The sequence below is a fragment of the Mytilus californianus genome, unplaced genomic scaffold (genome assembly GCF_021869535.1).
Source record: "Mytilus californianus isolate M0D057914Y unplaced genomic scaffold, xbMytCali1.0.p SCAF_9, whole genome shotgun sequence".
Taxonomy (NCBI): Eukaryota; Metazoa; Mollusca; class Bivalvia; order Mytilida; family Mytilidae; genus Mytilus; species Mytilus californianus.
This window is the reverse complement of record NW_026262745.1, coordinates 70,635,262-70,655,098: the sequence shown is the minus strand read 5'-3', so window position 1 is coordinate 70,655,098 and position 19,837 is coordinate 70,635,262. Positions and strand designations below refer to the sequence as shown.

The window sequence follows — 19,837 nt, the reverse complement described above, 5'->3', positions numbered from 1 at the left end:
AGATCCAGCCATGCTTTAGGGTTCATGTGGACCCATTGGCTAAACGATTTGCTGCGTTTTCACCTCAACATTTATTCTTCGTACAGACTCACGTGTGCATCTGGAAAAGTTTTAAGACATAGCATGTTCTAGAATAAATAAAAGTCAAATGCATTTTATTTTTTACAAAATTTAAAAAATGTACTCAGAGTAAATTTTGAGGTGAAAATGCAGCCATTTTAGACAAAGGGTCCACATGAGCGTTAACACTTTCCTGTATGCTTAGTTTTGTCTGTACTCAGAGTAACCACAGCCATATTTGTAAAATAGTTTTCAAGATGGCAATTGATTGAACAGTAGTGTTGTTTTTGCGGAGATAGGAAAAGGTTCAATTCACAATGTCATGAATAATTAGTGTTTGTCCCTCAACCCGTGGTAACCATCCGGATTTCTTTTTTTTTACTATGTAGATGGTGTAACTCTAACTTTACATATTTTTATATAACATGTTAGTCCTAATTACTGGTGCAAATGGATTAAACTGTTAAAAGCAATGTGCTAGTATATAAATTAAGTAAGTAATTCTTATTTAGAGTCGGCAATATGAACACTGGTTTAATAATAAATTTGAATAAGAAGCCAAGTGCACATTTCAGTTAGCATTGAAAGAAGAAAGTGTCCATGCGTACTTGCACCGGATAATTTAACAATGGGACTGACATTACAAATGATAATAGGGTGACTGGGGAGGGGACTGGGGAATAGAAATATGGTCACTCTTGATCTTCTTCCGACCGAATTAAAATCCTTGCCAAAGTTTGGCGTCCGTTTGCCTGTGCGGGATTTACAAGAACGCAGCCTCTTCAGGTCAGAATGGAGGGGATGGATAGGTGTCCTGTTGCACGGCATCATTTCTGTCCCTATATAATATACCCTTATTTCCCAGTGGCAATCAAAATTTCCCCGACCTTCTTTCTTGACGGCCTCCATTGAAGAACCCTACAATTGTATTTATTAGAAAGTTGTTATCATCCTGAACACGCATGAAATATTTGTCATCGGATGTTTATCAACCAACAATCAATCGAATGGATGGATTTCTGGTTGGCTGTTAATTGCGTGTTGCAATAAAGCGAATGCAAAATCCTTAAACACGTTGTAAATTCCAATAATTATTCAAAAGTGATGTTATCCCTACCAGCTCACAGGAAACAGAACAAAATTACCAATAAGATCTTTATTTCAATTCTATAAGGTGTCAATGTGTCCATATTGACCTTCGCTTTTTTTCATTCTTTTAAAGTCCACATTAACGACTCTGTCAAGATGTTCCACCTGTCTCACCGTATGGGAGCGACATCGGATATTGGTACTAGCTAAAGCGGAGAGAGGTTGTAAAAGTGTGTAATCACACAAGTAAGAATTGCATTTTTTAAAGATTTATATAATGATATGTTGGGAATTGTTCTGTTCTCCAGATCATTTAGGAATGTTAGACATCATCGTAAATTAAATTTGGAGATAAAAAAATTCTACACTCTAGTACCGGACAAAACATTAATTGAAAATCATCTTCGACATATGAAGTGCTACACAACTGTTACAAAGTTTTTAGAAAGTATGATTTGTCATATCGTATGTAGGACAAGCTTAATCAGCCACTTATTTTGATCGTCTGGTTGTCGTTATTCAACAGTATACAAAACTGATCCCCCGAAACAGAATATTGAAGAACGCTCATTACCATTTGCCGCAAATTCTCTCATGTTTTGTTCCAATATTTAATTCTACGATACAAGCCTCAGCCTTTCTCCTTGTTTTTCATTATCCACAGACGTATTGGACATGAACTATGTACCTTTTTTTTATTTCTGTATTACAGGTTGCTCTTCCCCTTTTTGACAAAGAAATGTATCTTCTTTCAGAGGTCTGCATTTATCAGATATAGATGTACACATGCTATAGCAATCATTGGAAAAATTCTAATAAAATTCAATCAGATTGAGAAAAAATTATACTATAAATGAAATTGTTTCTAATGTAGTGTTACTAAAGAGCATACTGCAAATATATATAATTTTATATGGTATACGGGTCTGGATTGGGGATCCTTCATTTCTGTAATTTCTTTAATTCTTTAGGTAATTTTTCTCTATTTTTTTCTTACATTTTTTTTACCCTGTTATTTTCTTTTCCTTATTTTGTGGCCGACTTTTCTCTTTTCTTTATTGTTTTGGCCCATTTTTTTCTGCAATATTGACCCTTATTCTCTATTCTGTAAATCCCATCCAGATACTCTAGTACATGTAGCATACATGTCATGTGTTTTTCAGAAAACAGATCACATACGTACAATTAATATTATTCCAATTGTAACCCCGTGGTACGATAAATTCAAATCTTTGAAATAAAACAAACCAAGTTATAAACAAAACAATAATTACATGAAAACATCTACACACAACAAACCGAGCACAACAATTTATCGGAGTCATGCACTCAATGATAAACGTCAAGGTTGTGGATAATGTTAACAATGGTTAATGCTGTACATTTTTATAGATCTGTATTTGGAAATTGGAAAGTTTGTTAAAAATTAAGTGAGTTCCGATATGTAAGTATTATATAATTATGTATTCAGGCATACAGTGATACATGTATATACATATTTATCACTGAAAATAAATGTTAATCGATTGATAAACATAACCAACAATATTCATGCAATATTGATCTGTTCTAAAATTGTTGCACATTGTGTACCGAGGCGCATACAGGGGTTTCGAAAAGGCACACACAATTTGATTTCACGTCATTTAATTCGCATAATGTCTTAAACTTACGTTTGTTCCCTTTCTTTTCTTTCCTTTTTTGTACTCTGCTTGTTCGTTTATGTCCCCTCATAACCATGATAACATATCCATATGTACCATGTGTACCCGTACCAAGTCGAGCACGCAAAATATTGTGTTTTCATATACCTTGAACATGTTGAACAATGCTTTATATATATACACATCGACATACGATTTAAAAAATATCATTTTCAGAAAACTTAACATATCATTAAACTAATCAGCTAGTAAAATGACCTGAATATTTGTAAACAAATAACGTACATTAATAATTATGCCTAATCTGATAATCATAGATCCATATCAGGAAAAGTTAAAATCCTAGGTGTACATCTGTATATTTCTATATCTACAGACACATAACTCGTGTTCATGTTCATGTTTCCTATATAGTTTATAACAATGATAAAGTTGCTATATATATGTGTTTGTTGTAGGACGGCATGATTTCTGATCAGCAGTTTAAGGATGTTTGCTTCTCTCATTTTTGATTTTTTGCCAGATATTCGAAATCCTCTAGTTTCATCCACAATTAGCCAATACAAATTTCGCTTACACCTACTTTTCTTTTCATAATTTTATTACATATCGTTTAAAAAGATATTTTTCAAAATCTTTTAAAATTCTTGTTATTTTTTAAAGTTTATGAAACAAAAAATGTACCAATGTTAAATGTAGGAAAACTATAGAGAGTTTCTTTTCCCGCCAAATTTTCAATGGCTTAAATATCTCAAAAACAATGAGACGGACCTTTCATTTTTTCCTGCTTTTTTAAATTTTCTTTTTTATATACTATCAATTTATAACTATACTTTAAAACGCTTGTTATTTTGAAACAGAGAAGCGAACACCATTAACTGCGATAATTCGTTTTTATTGTTCGAGTAGGAATCTGATGTTCAGTAGTTGTCGTATGTTGATGTGGTTCATAAGTGTTTCTCGTTTTTTATATAGGTTAGACCGTTGGTTTTCCCGTTTGAATGGTTTTACACTTAATAATATATATTTTGTGTTTGCCAAAATTTAAGTTTTAGTGTATTTGATTTTTGTTTTCTTCAACCCTGTATATGATGATTAAAAAAACCGCATGCTTTACATCAAATACTGCTGTGCCGATATATAGTGACACAGACACTTGTCTCTAAATTAAATATCTAAATTTGAGAATAAAAACGGGGAATGCTTCAAAGAGACAACAATCCGACCAAAGAGCAGAAAACAGACCAAGGCCACAAATGGATCTTCAACACAGGGAGAAAATTCCGCATCCGGAGGCGGGCTTCAACTGCATGCCTTAATATAACACAAGGTTACCCAACTCACAATTAATGTATTTGAGAAATGACATTCGGTCGTGAACTTCCGTTATATTTCGATTTTGCGGTTTTCCGTCCCACTAAAACTTGTTATGTTGTAAATCTACATCAAATTATCTTCGCAAAGGTGTACATCATGCCTATATCTGCTGTCGGAATTATTCGAAGCTTACATTGCCTTGGGTGGCATTCTTCCTGCAGACACTGTGTCTGTCTTTACTACATGTACAGCAGAGAATAACTTTAGGACAAACAATCAACAATACGCCATTAACACCCCAATTCACCAAATATCAAACAACATCATGATATTATTTACGAAAATTACTAACGAGGCTCCTGACTTAGAACAGGCACATCAAAATGTGACCAGGTTATATAAAGTTTTTGAGACTGTAACCCTTCTATTTGTAATCTCCATCATTAGATTAAGCGCGGTAAATCTTTATCCGAGCACTTTGTGTATGTCCAAATGGCGTTAGCCGATTCGGTGTTCCTAATGTACTCCATGTCATTATTCTATATGATTCATCATGTTCATGCAAAATTACATTCTTTTGAGAAAAGGATTGCTGTATCTTTTAGAAATTTAACCCTATTTGCATAGAAGTGTTATCATTTATCAGCAAAAAGCTCAGATTTTTGCAATCAAACCAGAAAAAGATAGTACAGGAATTCATACACATTCCTGGCTATTTTGATAATACTGAAATCCCTCTTATTTGTTATGTTTACAAAAAACCTACCCGGAAATATGTGTTTAACTATAGCCAAGCGTGTAAAGATGTAAATATTAGTGACAATACACCTACGTCATGAAATTGCAGTAATTCCGAATACATTTATGGCCCCAGTTCCCATGTTATAACAGGAGGCCTTAACATCGTTCGTGACCCAGAGTTGAAATTATTCCTCAGAAAAGGACCTAAATATCGTCCCCCGTCAATTATTAATTTGCATGAATGTCGTGACATCATTCAAGACTCACTCCGTGCTTACTGCTCAAAATGGATAAAACGAGAAAAAACTGACAAGAAATCCTTAGATTCTTTTTTAATTCAGTAATGAACATATATAGTTGATATACGTATACAAGATTTTAAGGAACATTTTACTCCTAACAACAACCATAATAACCCTATTTCTCGTATCAAACATAAACTAAAAGAACTCGCAAAGGAACTTGTTTTTGTCCCGGCTGATAAGGCTGCTAATGATATAATTATAGTTTGACGTAAATTTTACATTGAGGTTCTGCAAAAGGAAATCACGAATTCACCAACATTCCAACTGACTCCATTTTCGGAAAATGACATCTGTAACAAACATAAACTTTAAGCTACTTCTTTACAAGCAGAATCAAATACAATGAAAGTTCCAACTATGTACTGGTTTCCGAAGCTGCACAAACAGATTTATTTCGTCTTCAAGCCATTGTTCCACTACTAACCTGTCTATTCTACTTACTAGTACACTTGGTACAATCAAAAACCTGGTAATAAATTGTTTAAATAAGGCCTTTGAAAATAGTAGAATAAATTACTTTTGGGGTGTCAAAAAATTTGTTGGAAGTACCTAATAAATTACATGCTTATATTTGTGATTTTGAATCTGTTCAAAGTTTTGATTTTTCTACCCTATATACCACTTTGCCTCATATTCTTATTAAGAAAAAATTCACAAACCTAATTAAATTGGCATTTAAAAAGTCAGAATGCGAATATATATGTTCAAACTCTTTTAGGTCATTTTTTAGTAACAACAAACAAAAGCACTATGTAGATTGGACTGCTTTGATACTATAACTGCCCTTGAATTTTTACTAGGTAACATTTTTGTTCGCTAGGGAGATTCCGTATATCGTCAAGTTATCGGAATTCCAATGGGGACTACCTGGGCACCACTTATTGCGGACCTGTTTTTGTATTGTTATGAGTTACAATTTATGACTAAAATCAACAAAAACCCACCGAAACATCTGATACAAAAAATTAATAACACTTTTAGATATTTGGATGATATATTGACTCTCAATAATGACGACTTAAGTATGTACACTTAACATGCTTAAGGGATTGATCCTGCTGAACTGACTTTAAATAACGCTTATACTAACAATGAACACTGCCCTTTACTGGACTTTGATATCTATATCTTTAACGGGAAACTTAATACCAAAATTTATGATAAAAGAGATGATTTTTCATTTTCTATTGTTAATTATCAATTTTTAGATGGTGACGTTTCCTTGTCACCATCTTATGGTGTTTATATATCTCAACTTGTTCGATTCGCTTGTGTATGTAACAACGCATTAGATTTTAACGAAAGAAATTTCTGTATTACGGAAAAATGATTACACCAGGGTTTTCGATATCACAAACTAGTCAAAACATTTATTAAATTTTATCATCGGTACAAGGACATCATTCGTAAATATAAATCAACATGCAGACATCTTATACGTTCAGGTATTTCACATCCAATCTTTTATGGTAATGTTCTTTAGAAAGCACAAAAATATCGGCATTCACCTCAAAAGCTAACCAAACCTTTCAACAGACTTATTCATAAGGGATATAGTTACGATACTGTTGTCAGGTCATTAAAGATGGCATATTTTCGTATTAATATTTATTCACTCATAGGGTCTTCGCTTCGGAAATAAACACAATTATTCTAAAACCAGTTGTTGGCATGATACGGGTTATGTTCTTCTCATATATTTTATGATGGTATGCTACTAAACCCCTTACGGGAGGGATTGTGCTTGATTTTAATATGATGAAGACATAATCTTTCAATCAGTCTAATTGAGGTCTGGAGCTGGCATGTCAGTAACTGCTAGTAGTCCTTTGTTAATTTATGTATCATTGTCATTTTGCTTAGTTTCTTTTGATATCTGTTCTGACAACGGACTCGGACTTCTTTTCAACTGAGTTTTACTGTGCGTATTGCTGTGTGCTTGTTTTTTTCTACTTTGGTTAGAGGTATAGGGGGAGGGTTTAGATCTCACAAAACATGTTTAACCCCGCCGCATTTTTGCGCTTGTCCTAAGTCAGGAGGCTCTGGCCTATGTTAGTCTTGTATGATTTTTAATTTTAGTTCATTTATATGTTTTGGAGTTAATATGACGTCCATTCTCACTGAACTAGTACACATTTTTGTTTAGGGGCCAGCTGAAGCCCGCCTCCGGGTGCGAGATTTTCTTGCTGTGTTGACCCATTTCCATTCTTAATATTATATAGCCAATAAAAGCAGTAATAAGGGTATCAATTTGATGACAAAAAATAGACACAATTAAGATTTCATTCCAAATCCATAACTACAAAACATCTTATGAAAGTGTTACTGCATCTGGAAATTTTCAGAAAATTACACCTTTCCTGCTTTATCTAAACTAATTGCTCTAAGACTTTTTAGAACAATAGAAAAGATAAAATATTTAGTTAAAATTCTATGTAAATCAGATATTATCGTCTGATATCTTCGGGGCTAACGCACCTCAGATAGGAGAAACTTACATCTAATACTTACAGTTAAAACATGATACGACAAGTTATGGTGTGTACATACTTTTATACATAATGCACATTTTCCTATTCATCAATCATTGCAATGAGGGAAGTAAATCAACAATGTTTAATCTATAGACAAATGCAATTATGTGTATATTTGAACAAAACAAATTTACATTCTAGCTCCGGTCCATTTCGTTTTTTTTTGGGTTTTTTTTGTGACCATTTTTCGTCTTTTTTGATTGACTAAGTGCATTACTATTTTCGCGATCTCCACCTATGAGCATAGTAAGATATCCTTCAAAGAAATAAACGTGTAACTTTATTGGCACCTTCAAATGCATGAATTTATGCATGGTAATGTACACATATGATATGAATATGTATTTGTGTAAAATTAATGACCTGCAAATTATATCATATCTGACCTAATTCATTACATTATAACTAATCATTTCATATAAAACAACGAGCTTGAACAATGCTGTAAAAATCGGTTAACGAAACATGTTAAAAGGCTAAACCGAGCATTTCAAAAGACTATGCACAATATCGATTTAATGACCTAAATACTGGTTTTCAGAAAACATATACTATCATACAGTTATGTAAACTAAATTATAACCGGATAATAAAACACGTAATCTATCAGGAAGTCACGTATGTATAATATATTTATTACCTCTATTATTCAATCGTATTATTTACATAAACATGCACATTACAATGTTCTATTGATTGCTATTTTGCACTTTATTATAAATAGACATATGAATTTTGTTCACGTCCCACATGTACATGTAATAATGTACTTGTTGTATTACTTATGACATTTTGACTTATTATTGTTATGGCAATGTCACCTGTCCTAGTATTAGATGAAAGCTTCTCATGTATGAGGGGCGTCAGCCCCGAAGATATGAGATGTTTACATCTGATGTACATAGAAGTGATAAATGAATATTTTATATTTTCTCTTGTAATAAAAAGAGTAATAGATTTTGATAAAACAGGAAAAGTGTCATCATCTCAAATTTTCCGGATGCAGTAACGCTTTAAGAAGATGTTTTGTAGTTATTGATTTGGAATGAAGTCTATTTTTCTGTCATCAAATTGATACAGTATTACTGTATTATAAACATATGAATTGCTGAACTATTTTGTCTTTTTTCTGGTTTAATTGCTAAACTCTGAACTTTTTTTTTATGATAAATGTTAACACTTAGAACTATGAAAGTACGATAACAACTTAAACATCCAAATAGTCAGCTTATGAAAAGTAGTTGGACAGCGATTGATTTCGGAAATTAGAATATCTACAGAAATTTTGGTATGCTGGATAAGGGCAGGAAAAAGGCAATTGATATATGAAAACTTCTTTAGATTTTTTTCAAATATCAACACTTTTTTAATAAGTTGTGTGCATTCGTACCGATTTACTGTATTCCATCACACGGAACGCTTAAACCTTTAAAAACGAAATTTAAGGTCGATTGCCAATGTGATTAGAATATTATACTTGACAATAATGTATACTATGAAACGGAAATGTGCAACTAAGGAAGCAATTCATTAGGCAAATTGGTTTAACAAATAAAACTTCCATGTACATGTTTTTAGATGTAAGATAATAGATCATCATGTATATATTAAAAACAATTCTACTTGCTAACCACTGGATCCATGTCTGATTTTGATATTCGTTTAAGTATAAAAAAGGGTTTACATAATAAATTAATTTCATTTAAAAAGTAAGATAAATAAATTTACTCAAATGTCAGAACTATTAAAAAAAAAAAAAGATAATGGAAATGATATATTTCGTGCACATGAATGTACATGTATGATAACATGTTTGATAAGCTCACATGAATTATAGATAAAAAGGTGAAAACAAAACTTAATTAGTACATTCCTTGGCTCTCGGTCATAAAACTTTACTCAGTACTCGGGAGTACAAAAGTGTGCTCGAAGCAACAAAAACACAATATTTTGATTTTGTTCACACATTGTTGTCAATATAATGGAATTTTATGAGAAAAAGAGGTTTGTCTAGCTATAAAACCAGGTTTAACCCACCAATTTCGACACAAGGAAATGCCTGTAACAAGTCAGGAATATGACAGTTGTTTTCCATTCGTTTGATATGTTTGAGTTTTTGGTTTTGCCATTTGATAAGGGACGTTTTGAATTTTCCTTGAAGTTAGGTTTCTTTATTATTTTAATTTTGATAGGTTCATATCTGAGTCTGAGTACGATCAACGCGCTCAGAATTGTTATGAATGCAAGGCCTGGATTTCTATCTTAAAGTAAAATTATCATAGACATGAAAGAATTATTTCTAAAACTAAACCAGTTATTAATCAGGAGACAGTTTGATAAATATGCAGGGAGATCATGTCATATAGCGACCCCACCCAAGTGTTTTTTAAAGGAGATACTGGCATTTTAGGAAGATATCCAAATGTCACTGGATGTTCAGTAATTTCCTCTATTTTACAAAGGTCTTTCTCCATGAATTGAGCATGTTTCAAATATTAGTCCCTGGACATTACGCAATAAACAACAAAACAATAAACCGATCTTTTTCTTGTTCTGGGAATGAACGAATACCTTCACAATGTGTTTGAAAAATGTTTCCTTCTTATAGACATTTAACTCCTCTGAAACTGCACGTCCTATTCTGGGTTTGAAGGCAGATAAACATTGAATAAAATTTGGCAACTACTCCACTCAAGATTAAACGTCAATGTGAATCCCTCTAATTCTCCTTTGTAATCCATATTTTGTTCGACCGTTAATAGTTTGAATTTCCATTATTTGGTTAAGATTCAAGACATCGGAAATGCTACATGCCACCTACGGAGCCCTAATGGTCTCATACAGATAAAAACTTGTGGTTTATAAAGTCCAGCGCTGTGGATATAAAGTCGTGCGCTTGAGATTTAAATTTAATTTGCAGCTTCATCGCTGCATGGACTTTACACCTACAGCGCTGGACTTTAGATTGACAGCCCAGGATTTTATATCTACAACGCTTGATTTTACATCTCCAGCGCTGGATTTTAAATCTCCAGCACTCGACTTTAAATCTACAGCGCCGGACTTTATATCTCCAGCGCATTATTTTTATCTACAGCGCTAGGCTTTACATTCCCAGCGTTTGACTTTGAAAAACCCAAACTGCGAAACGAATTTATAATACCGCTATCACGACTTATACAAATCCGTGATAACAAATTTAATATGTCGTCATACATTATAAAAACCTGTGATAATTTTTCAAGAAATTCAAGTTTAATCCGTGATAACGACTCTAATCCGTTATCACGACTAACAAAAATAATTGTAATGGCGAATGTTGTGCTTAATTACGAATCACAAAAAAAAACCCAACCTGTGATTACTTATTCCACTTATTTGTTATCTCGAATTGCATATGTGACCAGTTACTCATATATCCACTTGTTTGTTTATTTATACCAATAACCATGAGAAATTGTTCAGCATTCATACTGTTTATGTCTATGAGTCAGTGTATGACCTTATGTCCATATTCTCATACATAGAGCCACTTGTTTGTTTATACCAATAACCATGAGGAATTGTTAAGGATTGATAACTGTTAATGTCTGCAAGTCAGTATATGACCTTTCTTCAGTTTCTCATTTAGCCATTTGGTTGTTTATACCAATAACCATGAGGAATTGTTTAGCATTTATTACTGTTAATGTCTGTTAGTCAGTGTATGACCTTATGTCCAGTTACTCATATAGCCACTTGTTTGTTTTTACCAATAACCATGATGAGATGTTCCACATTTATTACTGTTAAGGTCTGTGAGTCAGTGTATGACCTTATGTCCAGTTACTCATATAGCCACTTGTTTGTTAATACCAATAACCATGAGGAATTGTTCAGCATTTATTACTGTTTATCTCTATGAGTCAGTATATGACTTTATGTCCAGTTACTTGTTTGTTTTTATTAATAACCATGTGGAATTGTTCCACATTTATTACTGTTAATGTCTGTGAGTCAGTGTATGACCTGATGTCCAGCTACCCATATAGCCACTTGTTTGTTTATACCAATAACCATAAGGAATTGTTCAGCATTTATTACTGTTAATGTCTGTGAGTCAGTGTATGACCTTATGTCCAGTTACTTATATAGCCACTTGTTTGTTTATACCAAAAACCATGGGGAATTGTTCAGCATTTATACTGTTAATGTATGTGAGTCAGTGTATGACCTTATGTCCAGTTACTCATAGAGCCACATGTTTGTTTTTACCAATAACCATGAAGAGTTGTGAAGGATTGATAACTGATAATGTCTGTAAGTGAGTGTGACCTCATGTCCAGTTACTCATATAGCCACTTGTTTGTTTATACCAATAACCATGAGGAATTGTTCAGCATTTATTACTGTTAATGTCTGCAAGTCAGTATATGACCTTTCTTAAGTTTCTCTTATAGCCACTTGGTTGTTTATGATAATAACCATGAGGAATTGTTTAGCATTTATTACTGTTAATGTCTGTGAGTCAGTGTATGACCTGATGTCCAGTTACTCATATAGCCACTTGTTTGTTTATAACAATAACCATGAGGAATTGTTCAGCATTTATTACTGTTAATCTCTATGAGTCAGTATATGACTTTATGTCTAGTTACTTGTTTGTTTTTATTAATAACCATGTGGAATTGTTCCACATTTATTACTGTTAATGTCTGTGAGTCAGTGTATGACCTGATGTCCAGTTACCCATATAGCCACTTGTTTGTTTATACCAATAACCATGTGGAATTGTTCAGCATTTATACTGTTAATGTCTGTGAGTCAGTGTATGACCTTATGTCCAGTTACTCATATAGCCACTTGTTTGTTTTTACCAATAACCATGAGGAATTGTTCAGTATTTATACTGTGAACGTCTATGAGTCAGTGTATGACCTTATGTCAATATTCTCATATAGCCACGTGTTTGTTTATACCAATAACCATGTGGAATTGTTTCACATTTATTACTGTATATGTCTGTGAGTCAGTCTACGACCTGATGACCAGTTACTCATATCGCAACTTGTTTGTTTATACCAAAAACCATGAGGAATTGTTCAGCATTTATTACTGTTAATGTCGGTGAGTCAGTGTATGACCTAAGGTCCAGTTACTTATAAAGCCAATTGTTTGTTTTTACCAATAACCATGAAGAATTGTTAAGGATTCAATACTGTTAATGTCTGTAAGTCAGTGTATGACCTTATGTCCAGTTATTCATATAGCCAGTTGTTTGTTTATACCAATAACCATGATGAATTGTTCGACATTTATTACTGTCAATGTCTGTTAGTCAGTATATGATCTTTCTTCAGTTTCTCATATAGCCATTTGGTTGTTTATACCAATAACCATGATGAATTGTGAAAGATTGATGACTGTTAATGTCTGCAAGTCAGTATATGACCTTTCTTCAGTTTTTCATATAGCTACTTGTTTGTTAATACCAATAACCATGAGGAATTGTTCAGCATTTATTACTGTTTATCTCTATGAGTCAGTATATGACTTTATGTCCAGTTACTTGTTTGTTTTTATTAATAACCATGTGGAATTGTTCCACATTTATTACTGTTAATGTTCTTGAGTCAGTGTATGACCTGATGTCCAGCTACCCATATAGCCACTTGTTTGTTTATACCAATAACCATAAGGAATTGTTCAGCATTTATTACTGTTAATGTCTGTGAGTCAGTGTATGACCTTATGTCCAGTTACTTATATAGCCACTTGTTTGTTTATACCAAAAACCATGGGGAATTGTTCAGCATTTATACTGTTAATGTATGTGAGTCAGTGTATGACCTTATGTCCAGTTACTCATAGAGCCACTTGTTTGTTTTTACCAATAACCATGAAGAGTTGTTAAGGATTGATAACTGATAATGTCTGTAAGTCAGTGTATGACCTCATGTCCAGTTACTCATATAGCCACTTGTTTGTTTATACCAATAACCATGAGGAATTGTTCAGCATTTATTACTGTTAATGTCTGCAAGTCAGTATATGACCTTTCTTAAGTTTCTCTTATAGCCACTTGGTTGTTTATGATAATAACCATGAGGAATTGTTTAGCATTTATTACTGTTAATGTCTGTGAGTCAGTGTATGACCTGATGTCCAGTTACTCATATAGCCACTTGTTTGTTTATAACAATAACCATGAGGAATTGTTCAGCATTTATTACTGTTAATCTCTATGAGTCAGTATATGACTTTATGTCCAGTTACTTGTTTGTTTTTATTAATAACCATGTGAAATTGTTCCACATTTATTACTGTTAATGTCTGTGAGTCAATGTATGACCTGATGTCTAGTTACCCATATAGCCACTTGTTTGTTTATACCAATAACCATGTGGAATTGTTCAGCATTTATACTGTTAATGTCTGTGAGTCAGTGTATGACCTTATGTCCAGTTACTCATATAGCCACTTGTTTGTTTTTACCAATAACCATGAGGAATTGTTTAGTATTTATACTGTGAATGTCTATGAGTCAGTGTATGACCTTATGTCAATATTCTCATATAGCCACGTGTTTGTTTATACCAATAACCATGTGGAATTGTTTCACATTTATTACTGTATATGTCTGTGAGTCAGTCTACGACCTGATGACCAGTTACTCATATCGCAACTTGTTTGTTTATACCAAAAACCATGAGGAATTGTTCAGCATTTATTACTGTTAATGTCGGTGTGTCAGTGTATGACCTAAGGTCCAGTTACTTATAAAGCCAATTGTTTGTTTTTACCAATAACCATGAAGAATTGTTAAGGATTCAATACTGTTAATGTCTGTAAGTCAGTGTATGACCTTATTTCCAGTTATTCATATAGCCAGTTGTTTGTTTATACCAATAACCATGATGAATTGTTCAACATTTATTACTATCAATGTCTGTTAGTCAGTATATGATCTTTCTTCAGTTTCTCATATAGCCATTTGGTTGTTTATACCAATAACCATGATGAATTGTGAAAGATTGATGACTGTTAATGTCTGCAAGTCAGTATATGACCTTTCTTCAGTTTTTCATATAGCTACTTGTTTGTTAATACCAATAACCATGAGGAATTGTTCAGCATTTATTACTGTTTATCTCTATGAGTCAGTATATGACTTTATGTCCAGTTACTTGTTTGTTTTTATTAATAACCATGTGGAATTGTTCCACATTTATTACTGTTATTGTCCGTGAGTCAGTGTATGACCTGATGTCCAGCTACCCATATAGCCACTTGTTTGTTTATACCAATAACCATAAGGAATTGTTCAGCATTTATTACTGTTAATGTCTGTGAGTCAGTGTATGACCTTATGTCCAGTTACTTATATAGCTACTTGTTTGTTTATACCAAAAACCATGGGGAATTGTTCAGCATTTATACTGTTAATGTATGTGAGTCAGTGTATGACCTTATGTCCAGTTACTCATAGAGCCACTTGTTTGTTTTTACCAATAACCATGAAGAGTTGTTAAGGATTGATAACTGATAATGTCTGTAAGTCAGTGTATGACCTCATGTCCAGTTACTCATATAGCCACTTGTTTGTTTATACCAATAACCATGAGGAATTGTTCAGCATTTATTACTGTTAATGTCTGCAAGTCAGTATATGACCTTTCTTAAGTTTCTCTTATAGCCACTTGGTTGTTTATGATAATAACCATGAGGAATTGTTTAGCATTTATTACTGTTAATGTCTGTGGGTCAGTGTATGACCTGATGTCCAGTTACTCATATAGCCACTTGTTTGTTTATAACAATAACCATGAGGAATTGTTCAGCATTTATTACTGTTAATCTCTATGAGTCAGTATATGACTTTATGTCCAGTTACTTGTTTGTTTTTATTAATAACCATGTGAAATTGTTCCACATTTATTACTGTTAATGTCTGTGAGTCAATGTATGACCTGATGTCCAGTTACCCATATAGCCACTTGTTTGTTTATACCAATAACCATGTGGAATTGTTCAGCATTTATACTGTTAATGTCTGTGAGTCAGTGTATGACCTTATGTCCAGTTACTCATATAGCCACTTGTTTGTTTTTACCAATAACCATGAGGAATTGTTTAGTATTTATACTGTGAATGTCTATGAGTCAGTGTATGACCTTATGTCAATATTCTCATATAGCCACGTGTTTGTTTATACCAATAACCATGTGGAATTGTTTCACATTTATTACTGTATATGTCTGTGAGTCAGTCTACGACCTGATGACCAGTTACTCATATCGCAACTTGTTTGTTTATACCAAAAACCATGAGGAATTGTTCAGCATTTATTACTGTTAATGTCTGTGAGTCAGTGTATGACCTAAGGTCCAGTTACTTATAAAGCCAATTGTTTGTTTTTACCAATAACCATGAAGAATTGTTAAGGATTCAATACTGTTAATGTCTGTAAGTCAGTGTATGACCTTATGTCCAGTTATTCATATAGCCAGTTGTTTGTTTATACCAATAACCATGATGAATTGTTCAACATTTATTACTGTCTATGTCTGTTAGTCAGTATATGATCTTTCTTCAGTTTCTCATATAGCCATTTGGTTGTTTATACCAATAACCATGATGAATTGTGAAAGATTGATGACTGTTAATGTCTGCAAGTCAGTATATGACCTTTCTTCAGTTTTTCATATAGCCACTTGGTTGTGTATACCAATAACCATGAGGAATTGTTTAGCATTTATTACTGTTAATGTCTGTATGTGAGTGTATGATCTTATGTCCCGTTACTCATATAGCCACTTGTTTGTTCATACCAATCAAATCATGAGGAATTGTTCAGAATTAATGTCAGTGAGTCATTACATGAATATGACCTGATGTCTAGTTACTCATTTATTCACTTGTTTGTTTATGCATAAACCATGAGGAATTGTTCAGCATTTATTACTTGATGAGCTGTGCACAGGTGGGGTTTGAAAGGTCAAATTTCTTACTCTATGTCCTGTCCAATTTACCAGCCAGTGATAGTTCAAATTTCATCCCTTTTGAGTCCTATTACAGGACCTACCTTTTGTCTGTTAATTTGTTCTTGTCTTCAAAATGCATGAACTATTTGCCACTGAACATAAAGCAACCAACAATCAATTAATCTTAAGGTTAACAGAGGTAATGCCATCATCGATGTTATAATGCCTATAATTTTATGCTAAAATTATATCTTTGTTTGCAATATTATGTTAAGTCAATAATGCTAAAATTTTATCATTTTTTCTGCAAAGCTAAAATTTTATCATAATGGAAGCTAAAATTTTATATTAATTTATGGAAGCTAAAATTTTAGCTTTTGGTCTGAAAAGGAACCAGCTAAAATTTTAGCTCTCCTTTAAGTTACTTATTGATTCAAGCCAAACTTTTATCTTATGATTCTTTTTATTGCTTCAGGACTGATGAAGATTGTACAGCAGAATAGAAATGATTGATCATTTGGGATTATCTCTTGTCCTTGAAATATATTTAAACAAGTGCAGAGATATTTTTGCCAGAGCTTTTGTTCTTTTGCATGAATGTTCAGAAAGACGAAATATATATATATGAAAAAAGAAAAATTTGGTAAGTTTTTGAAAATTGATAAAATTATAACATTTTCAGCTAAAATTTTAGTTTTTTGCAATATTCTATAAAAAATCTACTCTTGAGAAAGTGAGACCGTCTCAAAATATAAAATCTACCTTTATTGTTAGTCTTGAAAGTCGTTTTCTGGTATTTCAGTCTAATAGACATAAAAACAAGTTTCTGCCTAAAACCACATTCTAAAGTTGAAGAATAGTAACTACAAAAACAAACGAAGATACATATATCATGCATTAGGAAAGGTCAAATGATACACATATTTTTTTCATGTTTAAAAGACATTATCAGGATGCTTGATACGTTGTCTGCTTTTATACAGTATTTCATGTAATTGCTTTTTCCAATAAATACATTTTTTTCAGAGATATTCAGCGAAAATTCTATGTAAATCAGAACTACGGAGTATGTGCTCATGATCAAGGGTGGATGTACGTCCTTGATAAAAGAAAGATGCTGTCCATATGAATGCATTGGCTCGATTTCTATGTTCCTTTATACAAAACACTTCACAGATAGAAACTGGACATGCAGAAAGTACTAAGGGGGTCATTAAGGATCTCGACATTAATACATTGTTTGCGAACGTTGTGCACTTAGTATACGGTAATATTTATGATTTTCCCGATTATTGTCAATATTTGAAGATTATAAAGGTTGCAGTAACCTATCTTCGGATAGTTGAGAACCCGAACTGATATGGTATAGGAAATATAATATTTAAATAACCTTTATCTTACTGATATACGAACAGGAAGATACTGGACCAACTAGGGGATTGATTGGTTGATAATTGGTTGTTTTTCGTCCAGCAGCAACAAATTTCAGGAAGGGCTTACAAATAAACGCCTTCTTTTACTGTTTTTTTTTTGTTAAAGCACTAACTAGAAATGTCTTAATTTACAAAGTATTCGTGAAATGATTTTTGCTATTTAATGGTTTTTAATCAGTGTGAAAACTCATCAAAGATACATGGCGTACATGTTTTTACTCAAGACGCGCGGTTCGTCTACACAAGACTCTACAGTTGCACCCGAATGAGAATAATTTGAAGGCAAAGTCAAACGCAAAGTTGAATTGCATTTAAAACCAAAAAAAAAAAAACAACGAAAAGAGTTTCTAAATACGACAAAGGCACTCGGGGGATTGAAAACCTTAGTACATTTCTGTTATTCGAATAATGTTAAACTTTATAAACAGATAATTTACAGAAAATGAACATTTCAATGATAAGTTGTCAACTCCAAATTCCTGACTATTGGGCTGGTGATAAAACCCATCAAAGATATCAGGCGTACAATTACTATTTTGTAGGCACATCCTTTTCGTGTTTTTAATTTATCTAAATTTGGTTATGTTATGGGATACTATATTAAATAAAATGAACGAGATAATTTATGAAAAAAAATGTGTTGTAGACATGGCACAGCCAGCGGATATGATGGTTATTTCAGTCCGTGCAGACTTATCAAGAGCTGATTAATAAGAACAACGTTTTGTTTTAAAAGAGTATGGCAACTGACCTGACATCACGCGATATATGGAACATTATGCTTTTTTTAAATTAGATATCAATAATTCAATTAGTTTTTATTGTAAACATATTTGTATAGACCGGTTAAAGTACCGGATCTGGCTCCTTTTAAGATAAATCTGATTTTACCTGAATTATGATAGTGTTAACAAATTTCCAATTAAAAACTTGCTACACACTATGTGTGTTTAGTTTCAATGTATTTAAATGTAACTTATGTGATCAAGCCCATGTAACTTCATTTTGTCTGGTTCGAAAGAATAAAAAAGCATGAAATACGAATGGATGATACAAAAACTTACCCAAGGAAAAACAACAAATAATTGGCAAGAGAACAGAAAAAAAAAGGAAATAAATGATAGCTCACACAAAAATATACAGAAAATATAAAAAAGTGTTATAGGTTTCATAATGGGTAAAAATGTGAAATAAACTGAATGTCAGGTTGTCTGCATATTGATATTATAAAAGATCAGCTGCGAGATACAATTTGATCCTTTATGTCGAGTGAGCAGCAAATTTTTAAAATATCAATATGTAGTCAACCAGATAACCGAATTATCGGTTTGTATTTGTAGATTTTGCATGATAAAATAAGTGTTTTCTTTGTTTCATCTGCAAACCGGAAGGTAACTTGATAAATTTTGGGCAATCTTACTACGTCTGTGCATTCCTTATAGCGTCGGTGATATGTTCGGGTCAAATTAATCAGGCCGGGTCAACGTACTTCACGCCACAAAGCCGTGATAGCAATTGTATTCATAGCTGCGTAGAGTGATACGGACATTGGACGATCGATCAAGCTTTCTATCAGCCAGAGTTATTACATTTCATTTCAATAATACACGAGCCTTTAGAAGGTTTATTGTTGTTATTTAAAGTTAATAAAGAAATGTTATTTATTTGTTGCTTTGGAGGAGAATTATATGAAAATAAGAAGAGATGTGTTATGACAACTATCAACCAGAG

The 19,837-nt window shown here is 32.8% G+C and overlaps 1 long non-coding RNA gene across 2 annotated transcripts; it reads left to right on the top strand.

The window, feature by feature from the left end:
- Positions 1–1,518: 1,518 nt before the first annotated feature.
- On the top strand, positions 1,519–19,303 carry LOC127714809 (uncharacterized). Of its 2 annotated transcripts, none has more exons than XR_007987950.1 (3): positions 1,519–2,593; positions 17,149–17,316; positions 17,700–19,303. It is a non-coding gene; the product is annotated as an uncharacterized LOC127714809 (long non-coding RNA). The 2 variants fall into 2 exon arrangements; XR_007987949.1 differs by lacking the exon at positions 1,519–2,593 and adding an exon at positions 8,136–8,328.
- The last annotated feature ends 534 nt before the right edge of the window (positions 19,304–19,837 follow it).